This window comes from Rhipicephalus microplus, chromosome 7 (assembly GCF_043290135.1).
Source record: "Rhipicephalus microplus isolate Deutch F79 chromosome 7, USDA_Rmic, whole genome shotgun sequence".
Lineage (NCBI taxonomy): Eukaryota > Metazoa > Arthropoda > Arachnida > Ixodida > Ixodidae > Rhipicephalus > Rhipicephalus microplus.
Genome location: NC_134706.1, coordinates 22,448,040 through 22,472,894, shown reverse-complemented (window position 1 = coordinate 22,472,894; position 24,855 = coordinate 22,448,040). Strand labels below are relative to the sequence as shown.

The 24,855-nt window shown below is 42.4% G+C and overlaps 1 long non-coding RNA gene across 1 annotated transcript; it reads right to left on the bottom strand.

The window, feature by feature from the left end:
- Positions 1-1,024: 1,024 nt before the first annotated feature.
- Positions 1,025-9,005, bottom strand: LOC142767339 (uncharacterized). Its single transcript, XR_012884826.1, has 2 exons — positions 8,870-9,005; positions 1,025-1,355 (listed from the first exon to the last, which is right to left on the bottom strand). It is a non-coding gene; the product is annotated as an uncharacterized LOC142767339 (long non-coding RNA).
- Positions 9,006-24,855: the final 15,850 nt, after the last annotated feature.

Below are 24,855 nucleotides of genomic sequence, written 5' to 3'. Positions count from 1 at the left end.
CCAGGTAATATATCCAACCTGTTTTGACACACGATATCATAGGACAAGTGTGATGCATCAGTAATGTGGGTTTTTCTTGACATTGTAGTCCCCCCTCCCCTGATACAGTGCCTTTGAACTAAGCTTTGTTATCATTCAACAAAAAAATAAAAACTCATACATGCTTTTGCAAGCAACATTTGATGATGATTTGAGCCTCTGGATATCTACAGCAGGGGACTTATAACTACACAAGCAGTGCCACCACGCATATGCTATCAAGATGCTTTCCTTAGCTCCAGCCATATAGGAAACTTGACAAGTAGAAAGAAAAGAAGTATTCCAGTGCGGTGGGAGTAGTGGAAAAATGAAGAGGCAATAGAGCTGAGGAGAAAGAGCAACAATTTATATAAAAACCACAGAGAAGCCAGACTGAGCTATAGTTCCTTTTCACTAACTACTCTACGCCGGGTAACTTGGAACAGCAAGCAATTTTACTTAGTTAATGTCGATGTAAAACATGGAGTAGCGTACCTACAGTCTCGACCAGTTCAGATTGGTATGAAGACTTAAGGGGTCGCCCCCTCTTAGTTCGAAAATGAAGAACCATGGCCCCGCTTGACGTGGTGCCAGTGCATACCACGCCTGTACATTCAATCTAATGGGTACATGGTAATACCTAATATATAAGGTATATAACATATCTCTAACATCCGATGAGGCTTGTAGTACCAAACAATGCTTCCAAGCTCGGAAATCCACCGTGGGTAGTATATAACCTACAATAAATCTTTGAAGTTGCGCACGCCTCTAAAAAATAATTGATTTTGTGATAATGACATTGAAACTCACCTTTTTATTTCTATATGTCACTTCGAACCCACTCTAATAGTCACTGTCAACTGCCCTGCCAGAAGTATAATGTTTTAGCTGGTAGGCATTGCAAAAACGGGAAGCAAAAAGTCACATTGAGAGAATCATATCGCGAATCGCAAGCATACATCCAGCGTTGCCGCTGCACGTAAAGAAACACAAAAGGCACACATTTTCTCATTGGTCTTTTCAATGTACTTTTTCTATGTACTTCATTTATTTCATCTAGAAAATGAAATAATGCCTTTCAGGAAACAGCCACCATTATTGCCTCTCAGGCTTTACGAAGGATCGGAGGTTAGACAATATGTCTTTAAAGCACCCATAACTGAGCACACAGTTGCCACGCCGGTTTCGAAAGTAACCTTCTTTCTTACTGGAACAGCCGCTCTGGCAGTCCAAGGTGCATGCGTCAGGCCAGCCTCTGTACAGGTAACGACATCTCCATTCGCTGCAGCTACCACTGACACAAGTCTTGCATTCTTCGTGCCGTTTCTAAAATTCTGTATGGAAAATATAAGAAACATCTGGATGCGGAGTGACTTTATTTCCTGTCATTCTCTATTAACGTTAAGGAAAGCCACACTTAGGCACTTCTCAGTGTGATCACTCCCAAGTTTTGCTCTGAAACTTCGAAGGTTCATTGTGAAACTTTCTTCTTGTATGTGCGCATTTTCCGAACCTTTTTTCCTGTGAATTTTCGCTACGTTATTTCTGTCTTGCGTTGTGCACGATAGTGACTCTATGACTGTTTTATTTTTTTGCAAATTGTAAGATTGGAAGGTCTCATACCTCTGTTATTGTTGCCGCATTGAAAAAAGTGATCGATCTTCAATGTCATCATTTATTTTACTTACGGAGAATGCATGCTTTTTGAGAGCAGACCAATATTGAGGAAAGCAATAGTATTTTTCTTTTAAATTTAGCAGTTCGAGAAGTATGATGTACCTCTTGGCTGCAGATGTTCAATATATTTATTTATTTATTCATTTATTTATTTATTCAAAATACCTTACAGGCCCAACAGGGCATTGTGTAAGGGGAGCATAAAGGGAATACATACATAAATTGGTACACTTTACATACAAACAATAACACGAACTAAATGTCAATTATTATACAAATCCTAACAGGAACAAGAATGAGAAAATAATAATAATAATTTTAATAGGAATACAACGGCAATGAACATCAGATGAGTGTACGCGTGAGATAATGATTTAAAACAAGCTAAAACAAAGAAGCACACATGCAAAAAGACTTTCCATTATTCAAAATAAAACATCACTGAATAAAACACAACAGAACTGAATGGCATATTAGTATTCAAACCATCAAACAAAATAAGTTTAAAGTAAGAGAAAAAAAAGCGAGATACCAGTAGTGGATAAACGCGTGGGTACCGATTTCAATATGAATAAAACGTGCAGTTAATCTTGTAAATGGTTGAGTAAAAGGTGCCGGAATTTTTCCCGATGGCGTTATGCAACGATTTCATTTGGAAGGCTGTTCCACATGCGGATGACACGGGGGAGTGCAGATGAGTTAAAAATGTGTGTTTTGCCGTATATGCGTGTCAATGAAAGATGATTATTTAGTCTCTTTGATATGAATGCAGATGTTTGCAATATCAATGATAATGGCCTTGTTTCATGTATGTATTTATGGAATAATGAAAGGAGGTTTAGATCACGTCGGCTGCTCAAAAGGGAAAGTGATAGGTTTTTTTTTTTAATTTGTGGTATGCTTGCGCTACGGTCGTAGTTTTGTGATATATATATATATATATATATATATAGAGAGAGAGAGAGAGAGATTGCTAAAAAAACAGCGCTGCACGGAGAAGCGCAGGGTCTTAGGTGTGAACACGACAGCTGTTATGCCACTTGCAGCTCCACGTATTGCCGCATTTGAGTGAATAGGCAAGTGAAATGCCGGATGCAAGCCTCAACGCATAAAACCAAGGTACAAAGCAACCGAAAGAAGGTGGCACTGTAATGCTGAATATTCACAGGGCCTATTATTGTGAGTTGAAAGAAAGTGTGAATACCAAAGCGCTATACGCAGCGTTAATAGAAAATAGGCGTATTTCTGCCTGTTTATATCAAGTACGATGTAATTTACCGACTCCTCAATTCACCTTAGTGAATACACTGAACGCTAATGCGAAAATAGCTGGCTTCTTTGAAGTTACGTTATCACTGTCTGCATCTGCGCAGTCGAGAAATGCAAGCATTTATCAATTTATTTTCGCACATACTCGTAAAAAATACGCTATAGCACGTGTATGCAAGTGTGATTTTTGTGACACTAATCTTTCATGATAGCATACAGCCCCGCTGCAGTGGATAGTGGCTAAGGTACTCGGCTGGTGACCCGCAGCTGGTGGGATTGAATCCCGGCTGCAGCGGCTGCATTTTCGATGAAAACGAAAATGCTGTAGGCCCACGTGCTCAAATTTCGATGCTCGTTAAGGAACCCCAGGTGGTCGATGTTTCCGGATTCCTCCACCACAGTGTCCCTTCTAATGATATTGTGGATTTGGGACGTTAAACCCCTCTTATCAATCAAATCATTATAGCAGACTCCAGAAGCAGTATATTTTAGAGTGACTTCCCTCTTCTCACCTGTGCAGCAGTTGGGCAACTAATATTGTCAACAATGTTGTGAGCAAACGACTCCGAAGAGTGCTGGTGTTTGGCTACACATAGTTACAAAATGGGAACCAATCACAGTCAGAATACGATAAAAATTTTTACAACGGCGCGATTGTCATTAGGTTGAGTGGGGACCCAACTTCCTGTTCCCGAACGAGCGGCAGTCGTTCTGCCTCTTTGTAGTAGTTGTTTTTTTGCGTCTTTGTGAGTCTGTAATTGTGAGTTTATTACGTTTATTAATTATACATATAGAAATAGTAATGATACAGAAAGTAATATGCACTGATCTATGATGGCCAAAACCACGAAAGTTAGCGGGAACTTCTAGAACTGGTGGTTAACGTATATAGTTCTATCTCATATTGTTCATTAACATGAAGCTGGGAAGTGCATGCGACCACGACAAAAACAAGATAATCGTAATGCTTCCCGTCATCTTGAAAGCAGCTATTCACTCTCTATATTTCAGTTTCATAAGCTGCGACTTTTATATGTGGGCGACACGGTGTGAAAGAAACCTTACATAAGTTATTTTTTCTTCAAAGAAATAACTAGTTGGATAGTAAATAGACAATGTTTATTTCACTTACAAGCTTATAATAAAAAGTCTACGTGTTTTTTTTTTCTTTTGTTGAAGATGAAAGTCACAACCGCCCTATTTTGTAGTTTTTTGCACTCGCCTCAATATGAAGAGGTTCCGTGGAGTGTAGCATATGCTTTGAAGTGACATCGAAGAGTGTACAGTGTACATCGAACAGTGTACAGGCTCTTGCACTAAGGACAAGCTTGTAGACCATACAGTGTACAATGTATTGGCATGACATAAAAATACTGAACCTTGAGAATGTTGAAGACGGAGTCTTTCCCGTCGCGGGGATTCCTAAGTAAAATATACGTGGACGTTGACCCTAGCTGCCCTGACTGCAACGAAACCTTCTTCTCTGTGGCTCACATGCTCTGGCAACGTCCCGCGCTGCCTAACAACCTTCTCTCAAGCGAAGACGAAAGAGAGGAGGCCATCACAAGTACGGAACTCAGCAGGCATATCTAGGCAGTCCAGCGGGCTCAGGAACGGGCGGAGCGTCACGACATTCTGTCCTCTCCGTGGGCACGGCCAGCGGTTACAACGACACCTCGTCAGAGGGTCCTGCAGTGACTTCTCCGGTTCTATTACCGTCTGTTGGTCCTTTTGTCCGTTTGTCCACCCGTTACAACGGCACCTTGTAAGAGGGTCCTGCAGTGACTTCTCCGGTTCTATTACCGTCTGTCGGTCCTCTTGTCCGTTCGTCCACCCTTACCGCAAACCGGTTGCTCTAAACAGAACCAACGGATACCCCGAACGGCCGACCCCATCCGCAGCGCCCACCAATGTTGCTCAAGCATCAGCGTTCACACTTGTGCGATTGTCAATTAAAAAGCAATTATTGCACATATCTGAGGCACCATAACAACACGTATAAATTCTGTGTGTGCATCTTGTAGCAGAAAATGCATACATAAGCAATTCTAAGGACCGTAGCGTTTATCACGCTGCGCTGACCACACAACGCGTGCACGAAAAAGCGAGTGTTTTCAACGCTTTTTTTTTTTCATAGCACAAATGACACCGAATATATTGTGTTATCTGATTATTGTACCCACACTAATATGGCGCGTTTCCGTAAAGCTCCATCGATTGTTGCTTTCAAAAGCCCTTGCGGAAGCTTGCGGTAAACAATTGTTAACATAAAGAACATATGCATTGACAGGTTCAGCTGTTACCCAAATGAAAAATGTCGCTAGGGTGACAGGCTACGCTAATGTTGAAAGTACACTAAATAACATGAACTCACTCATTTTCGTTCTTTACGCCATGTAAAGGTTGCGAACTATGTCCACTAACACTTTCTCAGTAAGCTGACAGATGCTGCTAAGTATTGTTGCATGTACATCCATTATTGTGGGTACGTTGACAGGTATTGCAAGGAAAACTGATTGTAAAGCTTCTACTAAGTACACTAATAATTAAGTAATAAAATGCGAAACAAAAGAACTGTTTGATCGCTAAAAACACAAGGGTGTTATATACAACCAGGATGGTAACCAACACTTATTAGCTGCCAACAATATAAGGTACCAAGTGTAAGTTTAGCTCTCTCATGCACCAACCGCGGCAGCGATGCTTCATTTTGCTGTTCAGAACAAATAGATAATTTTTGGCATACCTTTTGCTTACTTATCAATACACGACAATATCTGAGACGACAATAGCACTATATCTTGCAAAAAAAGTGTACTTTATTAAGTAGTGTATTGGGGTCTTGGGCTTAATGAGTGAAGGTGGGTTGCCAAAGTAACATTTATCAGGGTTAAAAAGGAAGCCTAACAGTCGTGTTTGTTTTGTTTTTTATGGACGAAGCTTTTTATGGCGTGGCTTGCGCGTCCCTTATAGCAGTGCGTAAGATCCGGTGGCATATACTCGAAAGAGCTTTCCTTAGAATGTCCGCTGGATGGCGCACTTGTATATGTGCTGAATACATGATGAAAATATGTGAGATGGCTGCACTTGGGTTGTTCACTAAATAGGCGGACGGACGTACTGACAGATGGATAGACAGACGGAGAGCGGACGCGCGAACAGACGCATGTACGGACAGATGGACGAATGAACAGACAGAAGGATGAACGGACGCACCGATGGTCACACGGATGGGCGGACATGGTGGACATATGGACGGTTGCACGGATGGACGCATAGACGGACGGAAGCAAGAATGAATAGACGGACGGACTGGCGAACGCTTCGCCCTACCAATCATCATTCACTCCGTGGACATGCTGTGATTTTTTTCTTCGTGCTTCTAGGTGTTTTAGTTCTAATACCCACGTTGCCAGTTTTCCCAGAGGGATGGAGGAAGCTTATCACTTTTTCACTTTGTTATTGTAGAAGACCTCCCATGTTAGCCAAGCATAGAATTCACGTTGATATTAGCAACGCCTCTTTACAGATTGCGTTTCTTCGACGGGTAGCTATTAGGCTTACAATACACAGCCTTATACTTTTGGTCACCCTTTTTTCTTATATAGTAAATTGCCGAGGCGATTTGCTTACAGTCTCCAAAAGTACTTATATTGTCTTCAGTTCCATCTAAGGTGTCGTTTCCTATCAAATTATTCCCTTTAAGGAGAACAATATCTTGGTATTATAGCCCACATATGCGTGTGCCGAGAGCTTAACGAGACGCGGACAACCTTTTATTGACCATACACTTCAGAGTAGGAGGGGAGGAGGGGTGATAACCCTTTAATAAACCAGCAGCTATAAACGTTGCTTTTCACTTATCACTATAGGTGCTGTTCTCTGAATAAGGAGTCGCTACGTTTCACTTCGAGATATCTTGGGGAGCGATTTCCGTTTGAAAATACGTTGATTGCGAGCTTTTATATTGCCTAAATAATGCAAATAACGCTCACTTCACATCAATGTTTATTTGGCCTTCATTAGAACTCATTGGTCTAAGTACCGAAAAAAAAACTCCGCTTTGTCTGTAATTGCAAATTTATTTTACTTCATACTTAATTCGAGTCCCCTACTCGGCACCATAGGGCACCGGCCTGACGAAACCACCTCTACGACATCGCCGCTTCGGGACGCATCGTCCACGACTGTTTCTGTACAGGCCGTTCATACAAAAACATCCACTTTGGCAATCACGTGTGCAGCCAGGACGAGGCCGGCCAATTTGCGAGCACCTTTTCTCGCCACAGCTGCTGCTGACACACTGCTTGTACACTTCACCCCTTCCACATTCTGGAAGCGTTAAAGTTGGTGTTAGAAAAGATACTTTTGAAATAAAGTGTTGCATAGTATATTGGTCATTGATTCAACGTTTCCTTTAAGCTTCATTTACCGTGTGCCTTAATATATCCGCCAACTAAAACCTAAGCATGTAGTTTTCTCCTGTGCTAAAACTACGTCGTACACTTGCGGTCAAGTTAACACCAAAAATACAGTTTAGGGTGTGTCATAGCAAACAGTTCCCACCCACATAAGACCCAAATGCTACTTATTTGCGACACTAGTAAAATTAAATGTTTAGCCAATCATCTTTTATAGTTACCCATATATGGTCACTGGTCAGTCACACGTATTTTCGCAGTACAGACATAGTATGCAATAAGTTATCACAAATATATGTTTACACCACATTCTATGTTCTTATCTATCACCGTGTGAACTACACAACGAAGAAAAGTTCATATGCATCTGACCTTGCTTCGGCAGGTCATGACGGCACCAGCTTGCCACGTGCTGTTTTATCTCGAGAACAGGCTCATTTGATGACACAGAAGAATTCACACTGTTTCTCTATATTCTATATGCTTTTTTGCTCTACTTTGTGCGCGTTTCTCCTCTCTTAATGTTATCCATCTTTGTTTTTGTCGTTGTACTATTCATAGCAGAATTAAGCGCATTCTTTCAAAGAAATAGGACCTTCTCAAGGTTTTCTGTACAACTTTTTTGTTTTGTTATGTTAATCCCTATAAAAGAAAGGAAACTTCTCATGTAAAATCCATGAAGGCAAATAGCGCGACAGAATTCTTGACTAGGAATGTGTCAAATGAGGAGGGATTTCAAAGCATTGTTATGTTTTTTTAGCGTAGAATGTCTCTTTGAGCAATAAAAAGCAAATGGCTAAATGAAGTGAGCTCAAGACAAAATTTTTGGGCCTTAGTTTTGACTCAACTTTGCCTTGACTTTACTTGTTCACTGCTTCAATTTACGTGCCAACAAGCCCCAACAACTGGCATTCGTAAGCTTTAGTAGCTAATTGAAAATGACAGCGTGTTCACGACATATATTGCACACTGAAAATAACAAAACAAATACCAAGCTAGCAGCCAGCGAATTCACGTCAACACAGATGTTGCTTGCTTATATGGTGATATGACTGGAAGAAAACAGCGAATTCCATTCATCCGGTTTTAATGCGCCTCTTTCTACAAATCATACTTTGCATAGAAGAATAACCTACCGATCACATTTTAACAAAAGACGCACTGTAGAGGTTGATGAGTCACTGCAGCGGCCTTACCTCGTGAGTCTGTATATATGAAATTTCTGCCTTTACCTTTCATTATCAGTGCCCTGAGAATGAGAGCCTTTGACATAGTGGCGTCAGCTATGTATAGCTTACGATGTCACTGCTAGATATTCACCTTACAGTTTCAATATCCTGGTGATCTGCAGTAGCTCCGAATTTTTTTTGTCATAGAAGACCACCTTTACACATAACTTTTGATCATAACAACGCCAAGAGGGAAGCTTCATGTACTGGGAGATTCCGTACTATATACAAAGAGAGCACCACGTAACTTACTGGGCCATGTAGGCCGCCCGGGCCAATTCTGGTGCGGTAAGGGAGGTCGATGCCATCTATTTTCCTCACGGAGGGCCAAGGTCTCCGAGGCCGGCTCTCGTGCTGTTACCGGCAAGAGAACACTGCACATTACTACAATCACAGCGAAGCTCACAATAGTCATCTTCGCCATCACGTGTCGAATAGGTCAACAAAACTCCCCATCACTTTTTATATCGCAAGCGTAGACGTTGAGACAATAAATAGCGCAGCTACCTGCTGCATTGTCTTCAAGGCACTCCAAATAAAGCGACACGAGTCAGTTATCCATGTTTTACTTGTAAGTTTTTCTGGAACCTTGTAACTTCGACCTCCTTTCGTCTCTGAAGGTCACTGACTCTATGTTTTCTGTTTGAGATGCCTATTTCTAAACTGTTGTGGCCTGCTGTTTTCACATAGGTAATAGTATTTATCAAAATCAAACTGCTGTGGGTTAATCACATAGAATATTTAGAACCTGCTAGTTATTCATACTCACGGCTTAGAAAACAAGTACCCGACGCTGTTCAACCTAACACTCATTGGACTAGTTGGCTAGCAACCAAGCAGTGTACAACTTTCCATTTATGCTGATGACATCTGTGTGTGGACATCAGATGTGACTCGACTTAAACTTCGCGCTCGACTTCAGAAGGCAGCATCAGTGACATCGCACCACCTACGCAAACAAGGCCTTGAAATCGCAAGTGGAAAGTGTGCAATCGTGGCTTTATCCAGAAAGCCAATTTCCGCTTACGGCATATCAATTGACGCGCAGTTGGTGTCATGCAGCCGGTGTCACAGGTTCTTGGGAGTCATAATCGACCGAAACCTGTCTTGGACCCCACACGTAAACTACGTGAAAAAGCGGCTGACCACCATATGTCACTCGTTCATGTTTCTTGCCGGAAAAAGTTGGAGAGTGTCTGTCGAGTCTATGTTACAGCTGTACAAAGTATTATTTGTAGGACTCCTGTGGTACAGCCTACATGTTATATCTAACACGTGCAAAACAAACTTGCGCACAATTCAAAATATTCAAGCCCAGGCGCTTAGTATATGCCTTGGTTTACCCCGCTGCGCATCGACAGATGAAACAATCACCATTGCACAGGACTACTCGATCATGACGCACATCACCATTGAAATGATGCGTACGTACCTCGGGCATCATGCAGAGAATCCTTCCCACTACTTGGCAACCCTCGCTACTGAGAGGCCCCGCATGAAATTTAGTACAATTGTCTGTGCACATCGTGCGTCGTTTACGTCAGGTTTTACGCCTGCTGGGAAGCTGGTGTGTCCTCCGTAGTGCCTGACACTTCCACAAGTACGTCTTTCAATTCCAGGAATACATAAAAAACGAAATTTGCCTTCGTCAGCCCTAAAATAAATGAGCTTGCTCCTCCTGCACGAAATGTACAATAACCACGTGCACATATACACCGATGGTTCAACAACACCGTCTGGTTCTGGTGGTGCAGCGGTAGTTCCAGCTAGAGGAATCACTCTGCGAATCAAGCTGTGACACACCACTACGTCTACGGCGGCAGAACTTGCGGCTTTGCGTGGCGCCCTAGAGTACCTCAAATCTCAGAGGCCGAGCAAATGGGCTGCCTTTCCGACTCGAAACCGTCTTACAGAGCATGCAGCCAGTCCTTCGACGAGGTTACCATGAACATTTAACTTACGAGGTTGTCAAGATTCTTCACCACGTCACAGAAACAGGCCACGAGGTCAATTTTCAGTGGCTACCTGGCCATTGTGGGATCAGTGGCAATGATTCCGCAGACAACACGGCTTGCACATCGCACCAATAAGAGTACAAAATTCCGTTTCCTTTGTCAAGGACAGACGCTGCAAAGCAACTTCGTCACCTGGCACGTAGTCCGTGTCTGCTGGAGTGGAACATTCCAAGCACAAGGCATACGAGACTCTACCAAATATACCCTCGACTGGAACCTCGACCTTCATCCGGACATCGTCGACGTGAAGCTTCGCTTCTTTGTCGCCTTTGGTTGGTGGTTGACTTCACAAAAGCATATACAACCCTCATCGGATTGACCGACAATGCGGAATGCGACATCTGCTGCACCGAAGAAGACATCGACCATCTGTTATGCCGTTGCCCTCGATTTGCCTCTGAAAGATGGAAGCTTTCAGACGCATTGCGACAATTGGACGATCAGCCACTCTCTATGCAGATGCTACTGGAACACCGTCCTCGCCTTTCGTCGGCTCAAGAAGCAGTCTAAGCCATCTTGCACTTTTTGAGAACTACAGGACTATGTGAACACCTTTAACTTTTGTGTAGAGACACCACTGCATACGCGTCAGCCCATCCTTTTTGACAATCCTTTTTTTTCTCTCTCTCCCTCTTTTTTCTTTATGCCCCCCTTCCCATTCCCCCAGCGTAGGGTAGCTAACCAGGCATGTGCCTGGTTAACCTCCCTGCCTTCTCTCTTGTTATTGTCCTCCTCTTGTTGTAGAAATCAAGTAGCATACTTTTTGACACCTCTGCAATGTACACACGCAAATAATATGCTGACGTTAGCTCACGTCACCATCCTAATTTTTACGTGTCAACTTATCGGCTAGTTGGTTAAACATCTGTTGGTTAAGTGGTATAAAGTCTGTTGTGTCTCTGCTTTTAGGGCCGCGTATATCGCGCTCTTTCCCTAAGACACTTAGTTTTATAACGCCATTCTCGTGGTGGTTGCTATTAAGGTCTCCTTCTTTTCGGAGAGACCAAGAGAGAGAGAGAGAGATAAAGATGCAAGGAAAGGCAGGGAGGTTAACCAGACGCACATCCGGTTTGCTATTCTGCACTGGGGAAGGGATAAAGGGGAGAAAAGAGGTTGCAGAAAGATGAGAAAGTACACACAATCACGAGCACACTCGGGAAGCACACACAGTCTATAGGCGATCGCTATGGTTTGTTGACTTTAAATAAAGTAGCAGTGCTTTAGTTGCTTTCTGCGCAACTGAGGCAGATGCCCAAGGTCCTAGTATCTTCTGCACACAAAATGGTCCGGGGTCAAGTTGATTCAAAAGCATCCGGAGCTGGCATCGCTGTGTGTCGTAGCAAGCGCAGCTGCACAGGACGTGTTCGATGGTCTCTTCAGCTCCGCAGTAGTCGCATGTAGGAGTGTCTGCCATACCAATGCGAAAGGAGTACACCTTTGTAAATGCAACACCCAACCAAAGGCGGCATAACAGTGTCGCATCGGAGCGGGAAAGTTGTGATGGCAGCTTTAGCTTGAGCGAAGGATCCAGTTCATAAAATTGACACCTTTGGAAGCTGGTAGACGATCAGAACGTGCGTGTGAGATCTCGAGCCAGCAGGTAAAGTTGTCTTGCTGCATCATTCCTTGATAGAGGAATCGGGACTACACGGGTTTCTTCATGGGCTGAGCGGGCAGCATCATCGGCTGATTGATTTCCGGTAATACCGATATGTCCAGGCAGCCATTGATATATAATATCATGCCCTCGTGCTAGAGCTTCATGATGGCAATGTCTTATTTCTTGTACCAATTGGTCATGACTCCTCCTACGCATGGCAGACTGCAAACTCTGAAGCGCTGCCTTCGAATCGCAGAATATGACCCATTTTCCTGTACGTTCTTGAACGAGATATTGTAAAGCAGCCCTTATAGCAGCAAGCTCTGATGCCGTAGATGTAGTCATATGCGACAACTTAAACTTGATTGTCATTGCTGCAGCCGGAATTACAGCGGCACCTGATGAGCTGCTGGACGAGACGGACCCATCAGTGTATATCTGCGTTCGGTCTAAGTACAACTCATGTAATAATAGCAGTGTTGCTTGCTTCAATGCTACTCTGGAGTGATTGCTTTTCTTTTTGATTCCTGGAATTTCTAGGCGTACTTGCGGCTGGTCGAGGCACCACAAAGGACATGCCATTCTCGCAGCTGGCGTATATCCTGATGGAATGCTGTTTAGGTGCTTGGCTATGACGTCTGAAAACGTAGCACGTGGTCTTCCGGAAGGTAGAAGGGCCACGTGGTGGTCGGAGACACGGCTAGCATGTCGAATGTGCGCTCCGAGGCAATCCACAACTCAATATGTCCTGACCGGATGGTCTTTGGCAAGCATGATTGTGGCATACGTAGAAGCCCATCGGGGCAGTCCTAGGCAGATACGCAGTGCCTGACACTGCAAACTCTGCAATGAATGAGTATTGGATTTGCAAGTGTTAGTCAGTACCGGCCAGCTGTAGCGCAATAGACCCAGAAATGGGGCCCTGTACAGCTGTAACATGGAGGCCCCAGAAGTTCCCCATGCTTTCCCGCACATCAATTTCATTATATGCACAATAGATAGCAGTCTCTTCTTCAAGTACGCACAATGTGGGCTCCACGAAAGACTTCTGTCAATTATTATGCTCAGAAAACGATGCGTCCGTGGAAATTTGACACTCTGCCCATTGATGTAAACAGGGTATGGCGTCATTGGTTTGCGTGTAAACGCCATGAACGCGCACTTCACAGTTGATATAGTTAGGCCTTGTTTCTGAAGGTAGGCTGTTGTGAGGGCAGCAACCCTCACAACAGCCTACTTTCAGAATTAGTGCACGCACCTGAGGGCGAGTAACTGCAGCACTCCAGAGGCAAATGTCATCGGCGTATATGGATAGGCACACCGACTTTGGCAGAACCTTCACCAGACCAATGAGGGCAACATTGAACAATGTGGGGCTTGAAACACCTCCCTGAGGTACTCCGCAGTAGGTGTAATGTTCAGCAGTTGTAACCTCATATGTTTGCACAAAGAAACCCCTGCCAGTTGTATAATCTATTATCCATTGAAACATTCGGCCACCAATGCCCATTGCTGCGAGAGAAGTGGGAATGGCATCGTGAGCTACATTATCATATGCACCCTCCACGTCAAGAAAGAGTGCCACTAATACGCGCTTGCGACTTTTTTCTTGTTGCACAAATGTCGATAAGTCAAGGACACAGTCGATGGAGAAGCGGCCCCGACGAAAGCCTGCCATGCAAGAAGGGTATTTGGTGTATCGTTCCAAGTACCACTCGAGACGAAATAGAACCATTCTTTCCATCACTTTTCCGAGGCAGCTTGCGAGGGCAATAGGGCGATACGCTGTCAAGTCCAATGGTGATTTTCCCGATTCGAAAAGTGGTATTAATCGACTTATTTTCTATTCTCGGGCAACACTGCCACTGAGCCAGGAGTTGTTGAAGCATGTTAAAAGTTTTTTTCTGGCTTTTTGTCCAAGGTGTCCCAACGCACTATAAGTAATACCATCAGGACCTGGGGATGACATGCGCTCAGAAGCGACTAACGCACCTTCCAGTTCTTCCATGGTGAATGGAATGTCCATTTCTGGTAATCGCGGCTAAGGAACGATCACGGCGTCGATTCTCTCGTTCATAATATTCCCGGCAACTCTCGTGCAAAATTCTTCAGCCACCTCGAGTTCTGTTTTTCCATGATGGAGTGCCAAAGCTCATATATCAATTCGCAACTTTAGCTCCTTCAAAGCTTTAAAAGGGTGCCGGTCTTCGCTCCTCTCTGCAACAACGGCACCCTTTTAAAGCTTTGAAGGAGCTAAAGTTGCGAAATCCTATATGGGGCATGTCATGGGGGCCCGTGGAGGGACGGGGGGGGGGGGCTTCGAAACAAACGTAATTGTCTGTGCGACGTTAGCATGCACCTACATTACTGCACATACACATACGTTAGCATGCACATACATACTGGTCATTCGAACGCTAAAATGGAAGACCACATTAATTAGTCCTACGAATTTGTGTGTGTTTTAGGAATGAGTGTGGCCAGTCAAAAAGCTATCCCCATCATTAACGAGTATGTGACACACAAACGGCAACACCTGCTGCTCACACTTGGCCACTAAAAAATAAAAAAGGGCAACAGTTATCAAATTACTCGGAAACGTTATTTCCTTTCATCTTTAAAGGTACTGGTTACTCAGATGGATCTTTTAAATAAATCAGAAACAATACCCAAACGCATGGGTTAAATTTTGGTGCGTTTAAAAATCAGGGAATAGACACAACAGTCGCTTCACTTAAGTTACTAATCGTCATGAAGGAAAAACATGCCTTTCAGTTGCGTGGACAGACGTCAGACTTCCACCATTTTCTTCTTTTTGCGTGCCCTTCATTATTGTACTGTTCAAACAGAATGCCCCACACCAGTGGTATAGTGGCTAAGGTACTCGGCTGCTGACCCGCACCACGGGATTGAATCCCGGCTGAGGCGGCTGCGTTTCCCATGGAGGCGGAAATGTTGTAGGCCCATGTGCTCAAATTTGGGTGCACGTTAAAAAACCCTAGGTGGTCGAAATTTCCGGAGCCCTCAACTACGGCGTCTCTCATTATCATATGGTGGTTTTGGGACGTTAAGCCCCACAAATCAATCAATCAATCATCAATGTTAAACAGACTGCCAGCAACCGCTTCCTTCATGCGACATCATTAAATGTCTACCGCACAGTGCATAAACTATGAGCTTACGATAAAAAAATGGCCCCGTATCTGCATGTTTCGCTGCGAATGTTGTCGAAAGACGATAATCTTGCTTCTGGAGAGAGTGAAGAAAACGTTTATTTGATGTATTTTTATATGTTGTTGTATTTGAATTCTAGAGGCGCTGCGTTAGAGAGTCTCAATCCGTCTAGCGAAAGCAAACGAGCGTATCGAGGTACGTTAAACAAGACCGCTATCTGGCAGTTATCTTCGAAAACGAATGAAGGCGCGCGCGCCTGCTTCCGAGACGATAAGGTGTAGAACGCAAAGCAAGGGGTCGAAGCCACCACCGTGTCCTCTTGCCAAAGCGTTGAAAACACTTGTATTTTTGAGCAAGTGTCTTGAGTGAATTGAAAATCGCACAACTATGAACGCTAAAACTTGAGCAATAAGGGGGGGGGGGGGGGGGGCACTACCGATGGGGTTGGCCGTTCGAGGTATCGATCAGGGCCGTTTAGCGTATTATAACGGCGGACATGCACCCAAATGTACAAACACATCAAATTTTTGCGTCGAAGTACACGTAAAAAGACTATCGTCTTGAAAATACTTCACCATGTTATCACCTTTCCTGGGAGCAGTGGCTGCGAGAATTTTTCGTTCCTATCCCTGCAACGTTGCTACAATTTTTCATTTCCCAAACACGTTGTTAAATGATGTCTTTTTTAGCAGCTGCTGGAGCTTGTGGTTAGGATTGTTGAGGCAGCTAACTGAATGAACCGACAGTAATTGGTGGTTGTTACTGATAATTATTTTACTAAGATGCGAGGTTGGAAATAGCCTAGGTTAACGCCAAAACAATATCTTCTCGATGAAACCAATATAAATTAAGAGGTTGTATTCAATGCTGCAATGAAATGCGCTTTTTTGGTATTATTTTCATGATTGGTTGAGTTCTAAGAATATATTTTGCTCAGCATATGCGGCTTTATTGCAGTATGTTACGCTGGAACTGCTTTGACTTTTTTTTTGGGGGGGGGTGGGGGAGCTTTTTATGGTCTAGGCTGGTGCATCCCTCTGGTGTAGGCATCACAAGATATCGACAGACAGACAGACAGACAGACAGACAGACAGACAGACAGACAGACAGACAGACAGACAGACAGACAGACAGACAGACAGACAGACAGACAGACAGATAGATAGATAGATAGATAGATAGATAGATAGATAGATAGATAGATAGATAGATAGATAGATAGATAGATAGATAGATAGATAGATAGATAGATAGATAGATAGATAGATAGATAGATAGATAGATAGATAGATAGATAGATAGATAGATAGATAGATAGATAGATAGATAGATAGATAGATAGATAGATAGATAGATAGATAGATAGATAGATAGATAGATAGATAGATAGATAGACAGACAGACAGACAGACAGACAGACAGACAGACAGACAGACAGACAGACAGACAGACAGACAGACAGACAGACAGACAGACAGACAGACAGACAGGCAGGCAGGCAGGCAGGCAGGCAGGCAGGCAGGCAGGCAGGCAGGCAGGCAGGCAGGCAGGCAGGCAGGCAGGCAGGCAGGCAGGCAGGCAGGCAGGCAGGCAGGCAGGCAGGCAGGCAGGCAGGCAGACAGACAGACAGACAGGCAGGCAGGCAGGCAGGCAGGCAGGCGAACGGATGAATGGATGGACGCTTCTCTCAACTCATCATTATTCACTCCGTAGATATGCTGGGATTTTTTTTTTACTCTAACTTGAGCCTGAACAAGCGTTATTGTTGTTAATGTTGGCAGTTTCAAATTTTACTAAGTGTATAAAGGCTAGAAATTATAAAAGTAGCGTTTGTTCGAAAATATCGATATGGGCGACCTGCTTAGACATTGTTTATTGTATAAGTACTGGCTCAATTTATTCATGCATCACCGCACTTGGTTGCGACCGGCCGGGACAGGTACCGGAAACTCATGAAAAAGATGCCAAGTCAGCATAACGAAACTGCAGGGAAACCTTACAGATGTTTAGCTAGAGTACTTAAGCGGTGAGCATTTTGTTACATGACCCACATATCGTGGTACGAAATGAATATTTTACCACATCCTTACAATCTCGTGCTAAAGAACGATGATCCCGCATCGAATGAGCGTCTTTCTCCCAGATTCGTGGATGGTAGAATGACTTCAAACTGTGCTCTCCAATCACAGTGCTCACCAATTTCGAGTGCACCATCCACACCCATCCGGGTCAGCTTCTTTGAATCAGGCGTCGCCCCTGCACGCTGTACCTGTGACACCAAGGTAATTCTACCTGGACGTGAAGGCTGCATGAATATGGGTCCGGAACTCGTTCAGAGGGGCGCATCAAAAGGTCCATCACCTCAAAATACATACCTAGCCACTCAATTAGCAGGATGAGTGGTCGTCGGGGCTGACACCACTGTTACTTCTAGGAAAATGGCGCGACTGGTAACCATCGTGGTTGTCTCGTCGAGCACATTGCGTTATCCGACTGCATGGCACCTCACTTTCTGGCTCGGAACAAAAATACACGACTTGCCAGCAAGCCAGCTGCTCTATGACGAATTGTACGAAGAACAGAAGAAAACTTTCTGCGTTCAGCTCAGGTGCCGATAATATCAACCAGTAAACGAGATGACTTTATTTATATATGTACACTATACGAGTAGCACTTATATAGCCAACCTTGTGTCTCTCAGACACCACGTTACATATTCCGATGCAAATTATATGCCACCGCTCACTTAATACCTGTATACTCTGTCCACACCTGAACCATGTGTGTAAACTCGAGCACGTGTTCAATGAAAGGCGACTCTCCCAGATAAAACGCTGAAGAATAAATTATGGTAACCTTATATTTAATACATTTTGTGCTTGTTGTACACAAACGTGACATTATACAATTGATTGAAAAAAATTGCAGTCGCCCGAGGTGTAGAAAAAGACGATTCAGTAGGGAGCAATACAGCACCTAATTAGAAATAACAATAAAGGAAACTATACTGTAATTATGCATCGGCAATGTCAGCGTTAGGCATAGATCAAGGCGATTTTTGACGACTTTGCATCAATTGGTAATAAATAAATCCTACAATGAAGGTGAATAAGTTCCTACATTCAGAAACCTGCTCGAGCAAGAAACAAAATATTGTCATACCGAATTGTATCGTGAACCTGTAATTGAAAACATTAGGTATTTTTTATGAACCAGCAAGCCTTATTTCAACAAACATTTCGGCTCGAGACAAACTTCTTTACGACAAAGGAAGCTTTGTGAGAAACGTACGGTGCGTCTACCTCCATGTAACAAGTGTGTCAATAACAATTATTACCAATTGGGAGCATTACCGCCACTTGCCTGCCGCAGTAAGTTCTTTCACATGAGTCTCTTCGACTACAGTGCCACCCTGCATAACATTCATAGTCTTTTTCCATCACATACTTCCTCTTCTTATCGTCCCCATAAGGCGGGAGCATGAAAAAGGACTGACTTACCCTGTGTTCAACGCACGCAGAATACAGTGTGCCATTTTTTTTTCTTTACGGTCACAGAAATACAACATTTTTCCAAGACAAATATCTCTATTGTTTATCATTCCAGGATTGATAATGTGTTATAACTGAAGTGTAGTATTGTGCAACCAATCAATATTGTTATTTTAGTTTTGAGCAAACCAATTCTTGTTTGTTTTGTTACAGCCTGTGCAATTACTCATTCTTTTCTGCTAACATTGCATTAGGAGAACACTTTATTATGTGTGTTCTTAACTGTACCGTTTCTTTCTATAATGCATCTGGCTTCAAGCGCAATTCAAGTTTACTTATTTATTTATTTACTTATTTATTTATTGATACTTCTACTCTTTCAGGAGTTTTAGCAGTGTGGGATATACACAATGCATGAGCAAAAATACATAATAAGAATTGTGTACAAGAACAATACAATGATAATATTATTAATGGTAATAATGATAGTATTATTATGAAATAAACAAATAAGCGAAAACAGACACATTCAATAAAAATAACTAATTCTTGTTCAGTGACACAGAAAAGCATTTACCATTGATGCGAAGGAAACAAAGCAACAGCCAACGGAGATGCAAATAGTCAGTAGCTATAAAAACATAAATGATCATATTTTAGTCACCAAGAAACGATGAGAATGCTGAGGGAGAAGTTGCTTCAACGATGTTGTTGCTAAGGTTATTCTAATCTGTGACTGTGCTCCAAAAAAATATTTGAAGTAGTCTGTATGTTAAATAAATAAATAAGTGCAATATCCAACACGTTTTATAGCCCTTCATCGAAACTTTATTGCTGGTTTTTGAAATAAGAAGTGCTCTTGAAGAATGCGGTCATGGTTAATTATGGAACGGTGTCACTCGGCAAAGGATCCCACGACAGGCAATATTTCTCTGAAGCATTTATATCCGAGAACACAATTGCCACGGCGATTTCGGAAATAACCTTCTTTACAGAAACAGCCGCTCTGGCAGTCCATGGTGCACGCGCTAGGCCAGCCTCGGTACAGGTAAGAACATTTCCACTCGTTGCAGCTCCCGCTGACACATTGCTTGTATTCCTCGTGCCGCTTCCAGCAATCTGCACGTGTAGTATAAAAGTTAAATGTTCACTTACGCAACTGCTTCATTTCTTTTGTTTGCGTATACAGGCATCGAGTGTCGATATGTGTGTGCATGTTGGTCAAGGTTCACTTGATAAAAGGCGCCTCTGCTATGCTATTTTCACAACAAAGCTTTATTTTATGTAACTGCAACCTTCTCATCATTTTGTCTTTTCGCGGTATAGTGTTTCTCATCTTCTGCCAGGCAAAACTGCAATTCACTAGTAATTTTTTGTTTCTTGATTAGTTAAAAATACTTAGGTACCCCTTGTGCGATAGCTCAAGGTGCTAAAAAGGAGATTCATTGGGTGCTAATACACTGATATCAAAAGTGACTTCATACAGCGCTGAGAAGTTCCCATTGAGCTCAGGGCACATCTCGATAACTACGCTGCCTCCCATTATGGTTTTTGTGATACCCACTGACCACCCAGCTGCCATATTTGGCGCTGTATTGCCGCGTTTCGTGAAGCTCTCAGTTTCGCGTGCCCCCTATTGCTCTCCGACCAAATATGGTGTCGCTACTAAATGTGTCAACACCGTGTTGGATCGAATGTTGAATTCGATCCGCACCACAATTCAGCTCGCAACGGTACTCCTACATGCCGTAAAGAGGTAGACCACATTTCCACAGATTCGCCAAAAGGAATAGAGGTGACGGCTACAGTTTGATGGCTTTTTTTAAGGGAGTACGCAAAGTTGAGGCACCGCTCGCTCTATGTTTGTGACCTGCCATATTTGTTTGCTTAAGTGATGCCGTGGACAGCGGACACCACCTGTACGTCATTAACGCTTTTTATGAGGCGCCAAGTGCTTCCTACTCACTAAACTTTCAGCATATTCGTTGCCTTGATTGCTTCTTGCGACTGATTGCAGTGAGATTTATCCTGACAGCTCATCACACTTGCATATACTTTCCAACTTTAGTCATTACCTTTCCTAGGAGTAAACAGAAAGATATTGATTAAAATATCGAAACAGCATTGAGTGATTCCTGTGCTGTGAGGTATCTTTTGTAATTTTTTTGTTACTGCTACAAACCACAAAAAATGGCATGATGCATTATATAAGTGATTAGACAAGCTTTATACTAATAGCGTTTCATAAATTCGCAACCTAATTAAGGTAGGACAACTTCAGGAAATATGACTTAAGGTGAAATTAGTGGTGGACCTTTAGTGAATTATGTCTTACGCCAAACATCAAGCCCCACAAGGCGCAGCACAGTGTACCCTACTTTACATAAAATCTTGCATTCATTTTGTCGTTCACAATGATTTATGCTTGTTTAGTAAGCAGTGAACACTTGAAAGTGCCCTTGCATACTGACACCTAAAATGGCTTAGGCATACTTCACAGCATGAATATAGAGCAAAGGAACACAAGAGCTCACATGCATAAAAGCATAAACTCAAGTTTCTTCATTTTTGTGCTTAGTAATTGTTACAACTGGAAATTTGAAAAAAAAACGTCTACTACAAATATTAAAAATGTAACGTATGAAAAATGGCTTCTCTGTTGTGTTTTTCTTGTACAACCTAGAAATTTAATATTGTTAGCATATTAAGAATAAGTGTGGATGCAGGCATTGGACCTGAAGAACAATGAATAACCACATCCGTGCAAACACAAACACAATTGTGATACACTACTGAAATACCATCTTTACTGCTTTCTTCTTGGCTCATCTATATTCATGGAAAGATATGACTTAATACATCTTTTCTGCATATTTTGTTCATTCATGCATGCATATCCAGTGCTATCTTGCAGAATAATTTACCTCTATTAAATTTCGCACTCTGAGTGGCCACGGATAATTGCTAAAATGCTTTAGCATTATGGAGGAAATTGTTCTAGTGTGTTTCTTTGCTGCATAAGTATTAAACAATGTTCAATGGCTTCATGGCCACAATTTGTTACATGAGAATTTGCATCTGATTTTAAAAGCATTCAGCTCAGAGATTCAGATGAAGATGCTATGAAAAAGTATTATACATACAGCGTCGAGATGGCCAGGTCCACGAGGGCCAACTTGAGCCACCATAACTGTACGCTGCCGCAGAATTGCTTGCTTCATATTGCGCCTTCACGTGAAGAAATGAAGTACATACGACCAAGGCCAACAAAACGAATGTCATCCTTGCGGTCATCTTGAATGAGTTGGTATAACTCCTATTTCGAGTTGTCTGAGTCGGACTTTTATATACATCGTAGACAATACATCAATATTTCAATTTATATTTACCTACCTACGCAGAATAAAAGATGAGGGACGGGGGTACTGTAGGTTGCAAAATCGTTATAAACACAATACCCATGTTTTAGGCAGGAGCAATCAATGCTAGAAACATGTCATTATATTGAGTTTACATCTACATTTGTAACGGACAGGTTTAATGGAACAGATACGTCAGTGTCATGATAGGCTTCACTCAAAATATGAACTGTACAATGTAACACTTGTGAGAAAAAAGATAAACATACTTCGCTTTGACATTGGAAATGCTTGTAGTGATCCTAGAACTAATCCTTGAAAATATTCCAGTTTTAAATAAATTCACCTTGGCAATATTTGGTAATTCCACGAATACGACATAAAATGACTCCTTTTTGCAGCCCTCAAAAAGCCTAGGGTCAAATGTACTGAGGATAGCTCCCTGCTTCGAAACCGTAGGGAACGTCTCTGTTTTACTCTACGATTTAATGTTTTTTTTTTGTACGTATACCTTCGTAGTTCACTTACAATAAAACAGTACCAAGCCTGCGCGAACCCAGTTTGGCGTGTTTCCCTGCCTTATTAGGAAGAAAAACGGTAGTTATTCAGTACGCACCGGTAATTGTACCCAGTACCTCCTGAAAAGGAAGCACACGTTTGATTTCGTAGCCACCGCTGGTGTACAGGCACCTGCGTTTATTACGAAAGTTTTGCACAATCCTACACTGCGATTCTTAACGTGAATTCTTTCCCGGTAGAACGCCTCACTGTGGAATTATTCCAGGCTGATTTTAACTAATATGCGTCTATCTGGTTTGACTGTACAATAATTTCGACCTTGCCTTCCCAAGTGCTAGTTTGCAGATTAGTTCAATTGGGGGAGTGATCACCCAAATTAAAAAGACCATTGGTTTTGACCTCCAGGTTAAAACCTGGTGCTTAAGGCTCAGTAATATTTGGGGGAGGGGGGGCAAGGAGCTTTATGCCCCAGCAGGTTCATGAGCTAGTGATTGTCTGCCATGCGGAGGAATGCGAAACTTAGCGAACGTAGTTTTCATTTTTGTCATACGTGTACGAAACCGTGAATTTTCCCAGGTAACTCGTTCATTTTTTATTATCGCAACTAGACTTATAGATGCAAAATAGGTTTGTTCAGAGAGTAACGAAGCCTCAATAATACTTTAGTTTGTGTGATTATGAGCGGAGATTGGTGTCAGGTTACCGTGTTTTTGATGAACATCATCATTTCATTCTCGCTACATTCAATTACTTATAACGACAGATAAACATTTCAACTTTTTTGTGTTTTTTTTGTATTGTCACCCATTATAATGCTTTACTGAACAACCACCCGTACTGCTTAGTCATTATATCAACGGCTGCACTGAAAAAAAGGGGTCACCATTATTCAATTATTGACATTACTCATCACAGGTTGACCCGTTAGGTATTATGTGCTTGAAGCAGCGATTACCTAGTGCCAAATTTCTCCGATAATTTCGGAAATAACCTTTCTCACAGAAACAACCGCTCCTGCAGTCGAAAGTGCATGGGTCTGGCCGGCCTCTACGGGCCAGCCTCTGTAACTACACCTCCACTCACTGCAGTTATCGCTAACACAGGTCCTGTAGTCTTTATACCTCCTTCATCATCCTGTGTGAAAACTATGAAAATAAAAGGTAATTATATAAATGCGGATGTTCTTGCATTCAATACTCGCTATAAGAGGGCTTATTATTCAAAAAACGACCACACTGTACATATTAGGTAAGTTTTAGTCGTACACGGTGATCTGCCTTTGAGATCACTTCCAAGTTTTGCTTTGAAGCTAGCAATGACCTGTTAAAGTGCCTCATCATCGGCACGAATTTTCTGAAGCTTCTTTCCTCTTTTTGGCATAATACTGCTCGTCTCGACATCTACGTGGGAGCGACTGTTTGACTTTTTGAGAATTTTTTAACCTAAATCATCCTTTCTCAAATCTTCTTCACTATTGTCTGCGTAGCAAAAAAAAACCGTGATCTTCACAACCATAACTTATTTCCTCCACGTGGAGTGCCAGTTGTTAGAGTAGATAAATTTTCGAGAAAGGAGTAACATCATGACATTATAATAGTTCAAAAGGTACGGTATACATCTTGAATGCGCATTGTCCTATACGTATTTCTTAAAACTTCAAGGCATGTGGAATCATCCGTTCCTTGGGGCGAAAAAATCAGCTGTCATGGAATTCACGGACTTCCATATTCCCGCATTTGCATCATTAGGTCATTCAAAAGATGGAAAAAAGCCTCATCGCATAAAATCAAATTGTGTTGCAGCTTAAGCAAGACAATGCACAAGTGCTCAATATTGATAATAGGTTGCAATTTATTGAAAATATTTAGCTGAAAGAAAGTGTTTCCAATAAAGGAAGAGCTCTGTGGAGTGTTATAGAAAACGAAGTCGGCTTCTGCACTTTTATAACAGGTACAATGCGATTTTTCAGCTCTTGAATTCGCTTGGATGAACACCTTAAAAATACTTTAAATCGGTGGCTCGCGCAAAGTTTCACCAGCGCTGTCTGAAACTGCACAGTCGGGAACGGCAAGAATTTCTA